This window comes from Arachis hypogaea, chromosome 7 (genome assembly GCF_003086295.3).
Source record: "Arachis hypogaea cultivar Tifrunner chromosome 7, arahy.Tifrunner.gnm2.J5K5, whole genome shotgun sequence".
NCBI classification, from domain to species: Eukaryota; Viridiplantae; Streptophyta; class Magnoliopsida; order Fabales; family Fabaceae; genus Arachis; species Arachis hypogaea.
Window position 1 is genome coordinate 25221860 of NC_092042.1, and position 13479 is coordinate 25235338.

At 31.5% G+C, this 13479-nt stretch overlaps 1 long non-coding RNA gene across 1 annotated transcript in view; it reads left to right on the plus strand.

Annotated features, from left to right (window-relative positions):
• Window positions 1-5280: 5280 nt before the first annotated feature.
• Window positions 5281-13479, plus strand: part of LOC140174215 (uncharacterized) — a 268666-nt gene continuing 260467 nt past the window's right edge. Inside the window, exons 1-2 of the long non-coding RNA XR_011863454.1 lie at window positions 5281-5339; window positions 5431-5502. This is a non-coding gene — a long non-coding RNA (uncharacterized lncRNA). The remainder of the gene's footprint in view (window positions 5340-5430; window positions 5503-13479) is intronic.

Below are 13479 nucleotides of genomic sequence, written 5' to 3' on the forward strand. Positions count from 1 at the left end.
AGTGGGTTGGTGTCAATGAGTATCAAATTGATCACCAAGAATTCTCAAATCACCAATTCAATGAGACCTAATGACTCAAGGTCACTCAATTCTCTTAGCCTATACCAAGAGCAAAGAAAACTACTCAAAAACTAAAGGAAACATTTCATCAAATACCTAGAGTGCAATAAAAGTAAACATCACAAAATACAAGAATTAACAAGACCCATAACCATCATGAGGAAGAAATCAACAATAACAATGAAGATAAACATCAAAGAGAGCATGGAAACATAAAATTGCATTAAAAGAAAAGTAAATCCAACAAGGGTTCATAAACATAAAAAAGAGTAAAATAAGGAAATTAACAAGAGAAACTAAGAAGATTGAGACAATAGAACAATAAAATGTAAAGAGAATTGAACTAAAAACAAGAATTGAAAGATGAATTTGAGAGAGATTAACCTAACCTTACCCTAATTTCTATCCTAAATCTAGAGAGAGGAGAGAGCTTCCCTCTCTAGAATTCTATCCTAAAATATGATGAAAACTCAACTATGGCTACTTGGTTCATCCCCCTTCAATCCCTGGGTTCAATAACATCATAAATGAGTTGGATTGGGCCCAAAATGCTTCAGAAATCGCTGGCCACGAGTTGCCTTTAGTGAGTCACGTGCACCAACCCACGCGTGCGCGTGATACACGCGTACGCATCTTTAAATACCAGGTAACTATAGTAAATTTTATATCATTTTGAAGCCCCAGATGTTAACTTTCCAACACAACTGAAACTGCTTTATTTGGACCTTTGTAGCTCAAGTTATGATCGATTAAGTGCGAAGAGGTCAAGATTGACAGCTTTACAGTTCCTTCATTTCTTCATGAGTTCTCCCACTTTGCATGCTTTTCCTTCATTCCTTCAATCCAAGCTTTGCTTTCTAAACCTGAAATCACTTAAAAAATATATCAAGGCATCGAATGGAATTAAAGTGAATTAAATTTAACTATTTTAAGCTTAAAAAGCATATTTTCACACTTAAGCACAAATTTAGGGAGAATTACAAAACCATGCTATTTCATTGAATAAATGTGAGAAAAGTTGATAAAATTCTCTAAATTAAGCACAAGATAAACAACAAAATTGGGGTTTATCATTGTCCGAATATGACCTCCTTGCACTCGAAAGAGCTTTTCTGGAGCTACAGAAGTTCAAATGGAGCATTCTCAATGGCTATGGAAAGCTAACATCCAGAGCTTTCTAGAAATATATAATAGTTTATACTTTACTTCAGAATAGAAGGCCCAAAACTGGCATTTAGCACCAGCCATCTACCCCAATCCAGGCGTCCAGTGCCTATCAAGGGGAGACCAGCATCCAAACGCCCAAAGAGGTGCCCCTAGCAAGCGTTCAATGCCCTAGAGCCCTCCTAGCTCGTGGATCTCAATCAAGCTCAGCCCAAACACTCACCAAGTGGGTCCTAGAAGTGGATTTTAGCACTAAAAGACTGTTTTACCCTTCTTATGTAATTCTTAGTCATTAGTTTAGTATTTAAAGGATATTTTACATTATCTTCACGACTTTATGCCATATTTTCGTTCATCATTGTATTTTCTATCAGTATGAGTTTCTAAACCTCCTAGGTTGAGGGGAGGAGCTCTGCTGAGTTTTATGGATCAATAAAGTACTACTGTTCTTTCTCAATTTGTGTTTGATTCTCTATTCTAAGATGTATCTTCGTTCTTTGTTCTAAGACTGCGTGCCTAAAAACCACCCGTGTTCTTCTTGGGTTCGTGTGAATACGTAACCGAAAAATATTGAACCACTAACTTGATTATACATCTATTAGACGGCTAATCCATGACTTTGTTAGGGACTTCTTGAGACACTAGTTCAGCCGAGGTATGGGAAGATTAGAGTCTTTGTGGTAGAGGCTAGAATCCAAAGGTGCATCATTCTCTTATCCAGAAGATTCGACCTTATCTGTGGCATTTTTAGTAGGATCATGAAGGAGAATGAACTGTAGGAGCTTCACCCTCAATCAGAATGGATCCACACTAACCCTGGGGTTTAGATCTGGAGGAGCATTGGCGACCTCTCAACTGGCGTCGATCACATACAACCTGCCATAGAAGAAATCATTCACAATTGAAGAAGACAGTAAGACCGGATTAATTCAGAAGAATAAAGCATCTCTAAGCCTTAACCATCTTCTTGTCATTGCAAACAGGTCAACCTAATAAAGCTCGACTTTCAGATCCTTGATCCACTGACCCAGAAGCAAGAAGGTAAACCGGTTGCCCGCAACTGTGACGGCAAGTCGGTGACAGCGAAACCAATTCAGAAAGAAGAGAAAGTTTCATTCTGACAACTGAGAGAGAGACGTTCTTTGAGAGAGATGTCAGAAAACCCAGGAAAGATGAAGAACACTAGAACCGTTCTTCTGAATATTTTTTGTTCTTCAGATGTGTTATTCTTTTTTGTATGAATGAACATAAGAAATTAGGGTTTATGGAAGAGTATAAGCATGATTGACTGTACATGAATAATCAATTAGATGTTGTTTTAAATTTAAATTATTTAAATTTATAAATATAAGTTAGTTCAACTTAAAAATTTGATTAATTTAAAGAGATATATTTTGTCCAACATTAAAAAAAGGATATTTAAGTTTTTTTATAAAATTAAATAAAAAATATTTTTTAATTTTATTTAATTAAAAAAGTGTTTTAGTCAAAGTGGTTATATAATATATATTTAAAAAAATTAAATATTAATGTGAAAATTTTCACATGACTAGTTATTATTTGTCTATATTTTAAATATATCGGTACCGAATTCTACAAAAAACAAGGGGTTTAGCCATGAAAAAAATTGTGACTAAACTCCAAAATAACGGTAGTAACTATACATTCGCCACGAAAAAATATTTGTGGCTAATCGGGGGGTTGCATTTTCAATTTGCCACAATTTTGAAGTTATTAGCCACAGTTTTAAACACCGTGGAGACCTTCGAAGAGTCACGATTTATATATCATTACCCACACATTATGCCGTGACTAAATAAAAATTATCAAATAAAAAAGTATAATTCTACCACACTTTATCTGTAGCTAATTTGTGCATCGCAGGCCAGATTTTTTAGCCACAATTTTTTTCGTGGCTAATATCGAGTTATTTAATCACGTTATTTTCGTTGCTAACTTGCACTATTTTTCATATATCATTCGTGGCTAATTTATGCTAATTTGCTACGTTTTTAGCCTTGATTTTAGTTTGACCGTGGCTAATTGAACAGTTTTATTAAATTAAAATTATATTTACATATATAACATTAATAACGTAAGTCAAATTTTTTAAATATATAATATTCAACACTTTTCAATAAAATAATAATAATAATAATAATAATAATAATAATAATAATAATAATAATAATAATAATAATAATAATAATAATATCATTAATAGTAATAATACGATAAGTCTAAATTTGTATATAATAAAAAATAATAAAAATCCTAACATAAATAATTAAAATTGTAACATGTTCTGGAGTAAATATATTTAAAAAGTTAACTATTATTTATTAACTATACTAACTAAATGTCTGGCATATTACCGGACATACTAAGCACTTCATCACCATATTTTGATAATAAAAATTTGTGTAGAGTTGCCAACTGAATTTTGGTTTCTTCATATCCATCTAGTTTTTTCTCTAATGTTTCAACCTATACTACAAGATTTTTATTTGTTTGTGGTAGTTTTTTAATGGGAGTTACTAAAAACCTCCATAATATATTTTATTTGTGACAAATTATAAAACCTCCCTAAATAATTAACAAAAACTCCCACTACTCTCAATCCAATCAATTATCAAAAAAGTCCAACCCAAAATAAATATTCACTTAGCCCATGTCCAACAAAAAAAATCAAAACAGAGCTTCGAAAGAGAGGATGAAGGAGAGTGAGATCTCTCTGAAACCCTAGAATATCAAAGTCATTGCCACCGGGTAATGATTCCATTAAGATCGTTGAGGGAGAGGACGAGAGCTTCAGTGATGATTCCATTCAGATCATTGAGGTAATGCTTAGATCTTCTGCTTTTTCCACGACGGCTTCTTCCGTTGGTTCTGCTTTTGCTCCGGTAGCTTGAAGCACTCAGAGCGCGATTTCAGCACAGATTTTCAGTGGCACTAGCTGAGAAAATCTAGAAGGCGAGCGAGAGGGAGTCTCTGGAAGCTTTGATTGAAGCTGCGTTCGAAGCTATCAGATCTCGTGGAACTGATTTTCATGTCGTTCCAAGTCATTCGGTGAGAATTTCTTCCTAATTTGTTCTTGTTTAGTTCGGGACTTAAATTTTCTCACTCACTTCCGTTCAGAATGTGTTCAGACAATCTCCGTGTTTGTGAGAAAGGAGAATTGAATTTAAGATCTCTATTAAGTCCAATTTGTGCCTAGTTCAGCTTCATACGAATACTTTCTCACTTGCTTCTATGATTTCAATTATTCTAGATTGCTATTTCTGCACCTCGTCTGTGGATTTCGTGAATTGAATTGCAATCCTCAACTCAAGCTTCTCACGACTTCCAAAGTGAATGATAACTATTATGGATTTAGGATCAGCATCTGCTACAATTAATGATAGCAAGAAAGTTTCACGCCAAGATATTGAACTTGTAAGCAAATCCTACCAGCTTGTCAGGAAGCTAATTTAATAAAATAAAATAAAATAAAATCTTAAAACAAAATTTGTTTACAGATGCAGAATTTGATAGAAAGGTGCCTACAATTATATATGAATAAAGATGAAGTTGTGAAAACACTTTTGACCAGAGCAAGGATAGATCCTGGATTTACAATTCTAGGTATCCTTGAAATTTTCTATCATGAAATTTATGTTTTTCATCCTCTTTGTAATATAAATAGTTGATTGCATGAGCTATTCAATTTATGTTCATACTATAGCTACAATGAGTTTCTAATTAGTGCTTTAGTGGAGGTTGGGACGAATTTCTATATTATTCTTAGATAATATTGTTGCATTTGTGAAGCATTAGCATGAGAAATTATAATTTTGTTTTTCTCAAATATTTTTCGCTGTTGAACTTATGGAACTAATTGAAGCCTTTGAAAAGCCCAGGCCCGTTTGTCTAAGGACTAACACTTTGAAGGTATAATAACATATTCACTTCCAATGTTCAATGTTTAAATGTTATTATTGAATTATCCATGTTTTTTATTGATTGAGTTTATGTATTTTTTGTGCTCCTCTATACAATCAGACACGCAGACGGAATTTGGCAGATGTTTAATAAATAGAGGAGTAAATCTAGATCCTTTAAGCAAGTGGTCAAAGGTATGAATTCATGTTTTAATTTATGACTTATTGTTTCTCGTATTCCTTTTTTGGTGAAGAAAATACAAGTAACAATCTAAATTTGTGACAGGTTGGACTTGTTGTGTATGATTCTCAAGTACCAATTGGTGCCACTCCAGAGTATATGGCTGGTTTCTACATGGTGCATATTTTTTTATGAGATGCCAAATACACGTTTCTATATGCGGTGGTTGATTAATGGTGAACATGTAAAATGATTGTGTTTTCAAATAGATTCTTAAAAAATGATACACTTGAAAGTCTGAATATAAGCACTTCTTGATTTCAATAGCAATGCATAAACCACTTTGCTTGCAATACTTATGTGATAATTCTGATGCCAGTTTATGCTCTATGCAGGGCTGCACCTAGAGGTAAAATGACTTATGTAGATGCTCTTATGAAGAATACAGGTGTCTATTAAAATTTATGAATCTTTTTTGTAGTTTCCTAATTCCTGTGCATTTTGGGTTGTGTAATTTTTTTTGCATTAAACAAGTAACTTGTTTCTTCATGTATTGCTATTTTCTCTATGTGTGTTAAACCTAGTTGGGATGATTTGACTATTTGCAATATTAAGTAATGACACAGAAAGAGGAACCATATATTTTTATAAACTTTAAAGTGGTTGAGTTGCTTATGCTTCATGAAGGCTGCTATTTGCCGGCTCATTAAGCATTAGAGAACTTACTACATCGATAATGAACTTCTCTAACAAGTTGCACTAAACATCATGAGGTGTTAATTTGTTGAATGTTTATGCATGTATGTATGCTCTTTCCGTTGTTTGTTTTTGAGTTGGTATCTCTCAATCTATTTTATCTTGTAAGTTGAATAACTGAATAAAATTGACCGTGTTTTATAATATTAGATCCTCTAATTTTGAATTTTTTTGTAAATGAAATGAAGGTATTGCGGCTCAAGTCACTTACTGCAAATTTGCACCGAATGGGTGTGTCAAACACTGTAGTCTGCAATTACGATGGAAGAGAGGTTAGCATCTTCTCTCTAATCAATTATTGTTTATAATTTCTTACCAAAAGATATTGAAGTTTGATGTCTTTATTGCTACTAAATTGTCTTGTTTGGTTTTGCATTTTTCTTACTGCATCTGGCTTGTGTGATATCATGCATAATTTAGTATTTTGGAAACTATTGTATATTGGCTATGGAGTTTTGTTCAATATAAAGCAATAAGTACTTTCTGTTATAGTTGTAGCTGTTCATTTTCCTTTTATTGTAGATGTCTGTGTTGATCAAACTCTTCCAAAGAGGAGAATGAATAATTTCATGTATAATCGTCATTTCAACCATCCATGCTAACATCTATTCTGCATTTCTATTGTTTATTTCAGCTTCCAAAGGTGTTGGGTGTCAATGCTGTTGACAGAGTATATTTGGATGCTCCCTGCAGTGAAACTGGGGTAAGAAGTTGGGAATTTATTTAAGTGATTTCTTTGCGTGCTTGTCTTTTTTCCTCTAGAAACTAGAAATGGAATTGGAATTGAAATTGGAATTTTTTCCTCTAGAAGCTGAGAGTTAGAATCTTTAATGCTTCTTGGAAGGGTCTTCAAACTCATATTTTCTTGTAGTTATTCTTTTTTATGCTGACTTTTAGGTTGTTTTATGCTTCTATTAGCTAGATACAGTGTATACTTGAATTTCTGTTGTGGCTGAAGTGATCATTTGACATTGTATGGTTTGATACATTGACAAGAACTATTGATATTGAGAATATTTTTATATGTAGAGTTATGTCTTATATTGAGGAATTGTGTTATAAAAGATTTAGTTTTTAAATTTTGATATTAAAAAATAAATTTTTAATTTGAGAGTATGTAAATGAGATGAGATTAATGAATGATTTGAAATTAAAAATAAATAAATAATGACAGGATTTGTGGAGGGTTGAAAATCTCACAAAATAGTTATTTTTTGAATTAAAAAATCAATTTGTGGGGGTTTTAAACTGCCACAAAAATTATTTAAAATTGTCACAAAAGTCCAATATAAAACCCCCATTAAATACACACAAAACCCCCCACTGAATAGATCTCCACAAAAGACCTCGTGGCACCTCAAATTTTGGGGGTTTCAGAAACCCCAACGAACCATTTGGTAGGGGTTATAAACCTTCACAAATAAGAGAAAAAACTGCCACAAATAAACAAAAATCCTGTAGTGCTACTTCTCTAAATTTAACACATGCTGCTGAAATACGTTGCTGGAGACTCCTCCGGTTGTAAGTCCAAAAATATGTTTAGACTTGCCAAAACCTACCGGACATACAGCACTACTAAAACCTCACATACGCCCTACATTTTCAGCACCAAAGACCTTTTCAATTACATCATTCAGATGAGCTAACATTTTCCAAAGAACTCCTTCAGCAGCAGTATGTTCTTGATCTTCAGGCAAATGCTCTAATATTTGCTCCTACACAAGAAAAAAATTAGATTAGTGTATACTAAGTTTTAATTTATAAAATTAAATTACACATTAACTTAAAACAAATAACATGATACACTTGCCGCTAAATTGTATCCACCATTTACATAATTTTCATTCTTCTTCACCAAAGTCGACAACATAACTTTACTCTGACATACAGGTCTTCCTAACATTTTTTCCTATCATAATACAGTTGTATTATCAATGCTAATTTTAGAATAACTACAACTACAATAGAAATAAACATTAAAATACCATTTCACTTGCTCTTCTGGCATTGCTTTTACTACCACCAGCATGTGATACTTGAAGTTTTTCTCAATTTTTTCTATTTTGCAAGCATTGTTTCTAAAATTTATAATCATAAAAAATAAAGGTAATATTGTTATAAAAACAACAAGAATAAAAGATCGTTGTAATTAAAAAAAATAATATAACAGTACTACTAAAAGAAATATTATTCTATTACCTTTGTCTTAGGATTCGTGTAGTGATGCACAAAAGCCACCAATTCAATGGGAGGTATATCTGAATCAATCTTAGTTGCCAGAATTTCTTTCTTTGTTTTATTAGGATAAAAATAAATATTTCGTAACAAATATTTGTAGGCTTTCGATCACCCAATGTCCTTAGTGCCCATTTAATGCCAGCAGCATAATCAAACTCAAAATTTTCCTTCAAAATATTTATACACAACGTTAAAATTTATAATGTGCATTCCTTTACTTATTTTTCTCACAGCACTGTTTTCTAACATGCTCTATAACCATCACTAAAATTAGAGCATATAGCATTTTAGTTAAAAATAAAAAATAAAAAACAGGCTTAATGAGTGAAGAAACAAGCCAATTTTACACAATAAATTCTTTAAGATAGACCTAATCAAAATATAGCCAGATATATGCACCTCTCCAATAACATTAATATCCTCCTCTCATCTTATTTCTCTTTTAAAACGTACAATACTATTAATCAAGCTAGCCAGCATGCATTTTTCATCACCCATGGTTTCTCAACATTGCTTGTATTTCCAACAATACAACCAAATCTAAATAAGGTATCATCAGTCTTATTTAATACTAGATCCAATCTTCTTATCTTGCCTATTTCAAGTAGTACTCCCTCGTGAATTCTCTCTTTTTAAAATCTTAAGCCGGTTTTTTATGTTTACAGGTCTCACATCTTTTGAGAACATGATATTTAAATAGTTTATGGGTACAAGACATATCAAAATGTTCAAGCTAATATAATATTATCATACTCCAAAATCACACAAGAGAAACTAAAATAATATACAGCAAATTAAACTAAAAAATACAAGAATTGAACAAAACTAAACATTAAAAATAAAAAAGGTGCATAGATTAAAAAGACAAGGTAAATTTTAAAAGGCAAAAAAAATTTTAAAATGTCTAAAGTATACATACTTACTTCAATATAGTTTCACTGCTTTTTGTGTTGTCTTCAGGCATCTGATCCCATCTTTGAATTGAAATTGGACACAGCGTTGCTCTACGGGCCATTACACCCAGAAACCGTACCAATAAATTCGCGCCATTATCTTGACCTTGTCCATGGCCATCAAGTTCCATCATGACTTTTTCCTCCTTTTCAAATGCCAAACTTGAATGGCAGTCATTTTGCAAGCTGTGATTTCTCCGGTAGAAATGTCTATAAACGAATGCAACATTGAATAAAAGAAATAAACTAAATATTAGAACTCAAAAAATCACGTAAAAATTTGAAACTACATATACCTTTTATATCACAACTAAAGGGTCGTTATGATCTTTTTCGGTGGGTGCAATTGGTTGTTCTGTTGTCACAGTATCATGCTCATTCGTCATGTCTATATCCAAAGATCCAGCATCGTCTTGGTTGAGATTTATTTCATCCAAACTCTCTAAAAATTCTTTATTATTGTTGATATTTTGTGATTGTCGAAGTTCTGTTAGAAGAGCCTCTCCTGAATTATTACGTTTCTGCTTCATGAGGAAATTTGTCAAAAAAAACTAACAAATAACACTAAAGTGGAGAAAGAAAATATCGATATTTTGTATTTGGAAAATGCTGTCATATGATAAGACAAGTGCTTTCAGGTGCTATAGAGTAACAGAGTCAAAACAAGACGTGAACAGAGTGATGGGTGGTTACTTTAAGTTTCCGCTAAAGGGTATATTAAAAGTTAAGCGCACTTTGAAATTTTAAATCTTGAATACTCAGTATAGTCATTGTTGTTTAGGTGGTCTTTTTACTTTTTTATTTTTTTAATTTTAAAAAAATATTCTATTGTTTATTATCTACTAAATATACCTTATTAATTTATTTCTAATACAATAGTTATTTATTTATTTATTTTTTAATGGTCAAATACGATTAAAAATTTAAATTTAATTTTAAGTCTGTATATTTTTATCTTTAATTTTTGTAATAATATTAAATAACGTAAAGACCATTTTAATAAATATACTACCCTCAAAATTCCTCACTTCATGTGGGTGATGATTCAAACAATGCACTATCATTTAATTATTTTCCTATTTTACACGAAACAATAGTAAGAATTATACATTAAGTCGGTTTTATAAATGCTTTTACATGAAAAATTTAATGTTTATTAAATTTTAATTACTAAGTCAGTTATTAAAATTTAATTTTGTAAGACAAATTATTTATCACATAAAATTTATTTAACAAAATTTACAAATCAGTTTATGTTATTATTTAATAAAATTAAGAATTTTTATAGAAGTGAGTACATACTTATTAATTTATTAGTATTAATTTTCTTATAAGTAAGACTGACAGTTTAATTCAGATATAAATTCATGTGATGAATAATCTTGGATTTTAAATTAAACTAGTTCATTAATTTGTATTTTCTGAATCAATTTATTAGGAAGGTGATGAATCAATTTTTGTTTGATCCCTTGATGTATTTTGTACTTTTTTTTCTGTTTTTGTTTTGAGTTCATAGCGAAAAGAGTGATTTAAAAAAAATTGAAAGAAAAATTAAGATTTTAGTTAAAAAAAAATTAGGCAATATTTAAAATGAAAAGTTTATTAAACCTTTAAAATTCCCACATTAAAGGTAACTTTTAGTATTTATTTTTTTAATTTATTTTTTAATCTAAGTTGTCAATGATAAGTTTTTTAAAGAATTAATAAAAAAATATCTTCTATAATTTAAGTTGTTACTAACAGATTTTTCATAAGTTTAATAAAAAAAATAGCTAATTATCTTCTTATCTTTATCTTTAGTTTATGTATTGTCTTTTACTTTATTATATTTCTCATAACTTTAGTCAAAAGCAATAATTAAATATTTAATGTTATCTTATAACATTAGACATTTTAATATTAATGCATACTATATTGCTCACTATCACTATAAATCAACGTTAAACATATAGAACCATCAAAGCTAATAATTGTTAAATAATAAAATTAAATTATCTCATAATAATATTATAAAAACATTCATGTCCAAGCCAATTCTCCAAGACCTTGAGAAACTCTAGAGTAACAAATTTTTTAAAATGCATTAAATATTGTCTAAGTTATCTATTTTATCATCATCATCACAGTCATTATCATCATTTTCGTCAACATGCATTTCATCATGTTCTGCTTCATCAACCTTGTCCCTTGTCAATTGAAACTCTTTAAGATTCTCCACTTGTTGCTCACAAAATAGTATGTCCTCCACCAAAGATTCATCTAATTCCTCCTTATTCAAATCCCCCATATCATATAAATCTCTGGGTTTCATATGACAAACAGAACACCAACCTTCATCAACTGGATCATCAACATAGTAAACCATTCTTGCATCTGTTGCAAGAATAAATGGCTCATTTGTTTCATTATCACCAGTGTGTATCAAGTTAGAAAAATTTACACTTGTAATCCCAAATTGATCTATCTTGATTCCCTTGTTAAGTGTGGTATCAACCCAAATACATTTGAACAACACAATCCTCAGCTTGCCAAAGTAGTCTAATTCTATCATATCTACCACTTTACCATAGTATGTATTGTCACTTGCTACTATAATAGGGTTCCTGCCATTTGAAACACTATTAGTAATAGCAAACATAACTCACATAATCCCTAAACCACTCATGGAATTTGGCATGGATGTATTCTTCAATGATTTTGATTGTATTTTTTCTACCACGGTATATTCTGGCAATCTCACATCTATATTTTCTGGTAAAGTAGACTATAGTTATGTAATAGTTATAGCAAATAACTGAAATCTAAGTTAGAAAAAATAACATAACTCACTCGCGGAACTTGTCTACCACTAAACAATTTGTCAACACATAACGATGGGCTTGCAATTTCTCAGTTGGTGTTAATGAAAAAATCTTTTGAGATCTACGAGATATTCCTAAGGCTGAAAAAATCTTAGATAAGACAGTAAAGCAACTACTAAAAGTATTGTCATTTTGGTCATCATTGCGCCTTGGGCGGTTGAACCTTGTTTCAATATTGCCATGCTCCAAATATCTAGAGCAGAAAGTTAGACATTCCTCTATTATGTAACCTTCAGCTATGCACCCTTCCGGTGTAGCCTTGTTACGGACATAAGATTTTAAATTTCCTAGGGCCCTAATAACAAGAAGAGAAAATTAGTTATCCATAAAAATATATCGTAACAAATAAATTCAATTAAAACTTGTTAGAGTGCCAAAATTTACCTTTCAACAGGATACATCCATCTATACTGCACTGGACCCGTAATCATTGCTTCCTCTACCAGATGAATAACTAGATGAACCATAATAGTAAAAAATGCTGGAGAAAATATCATTTTCATGTGACACAGCGTCAAAATAATTCGCTGTTGTAGTCTTTCTAAATTCTCTAGTGATAGTAATTTACCTAAGACTTCTCTAAAATAGTTGCACAGCTCAATAAGCACGGATGTAATCTCCTTAGGCAAGGATATTCTAATTGCAATTGGCAAAATATGTTCCAGAAGAATGTGTGAATCATGGCTTTTTAGACCGCTTACCTTTCATTTTTTAATATCGACACATATAGAAATATTTGAAGAGTAACCATTTGGAAAAGAGACACTCTTTAGAACACCTAGAAAAGTATCCTTGTCAACATTTGTCATTCTAAAGCACGAGGCAAGGTACTTGGAAGAATTAGGATATGGATGGAGTTGTTCTCTGATTCTCATCAACTGCAAGTCCTTATGAGCTTGTAAGTTGTCTTTAGTCCTTTGTTTGTCATCAAGTACAGTAAAAAGCTCATTATCACACATATTTTTCTCTATGTGCATCATGTCAAGACAATGACGAACAAGATTATCCTTTCAATATGGTAAATCCCAAAAAATAGTCCTTTTTTTCATTGTAGTGGGATGTTGCTATCATTGAGTGCATCCTGAGGTCTTTTTCGACTACTCTCAATTTGGGACAAAATTCTTTTGCCTGATAACGTCGGAGGTGAGCATCTTAGTTTTGTATGGCCATCAAAAGAGTGTTTATTGTGCCTATACTCGTGGTCATTGGGTAACCACCGACGATGTCCCATAAAGCAATACTTCATGCCAAACTTCAACCTTCTGGAGACTGTATCAAGATGGACAAGCAAGGCTCGTATGTGTATTCCACCCAAACAGATTATCAAGACCTGGAAAATCACTAAT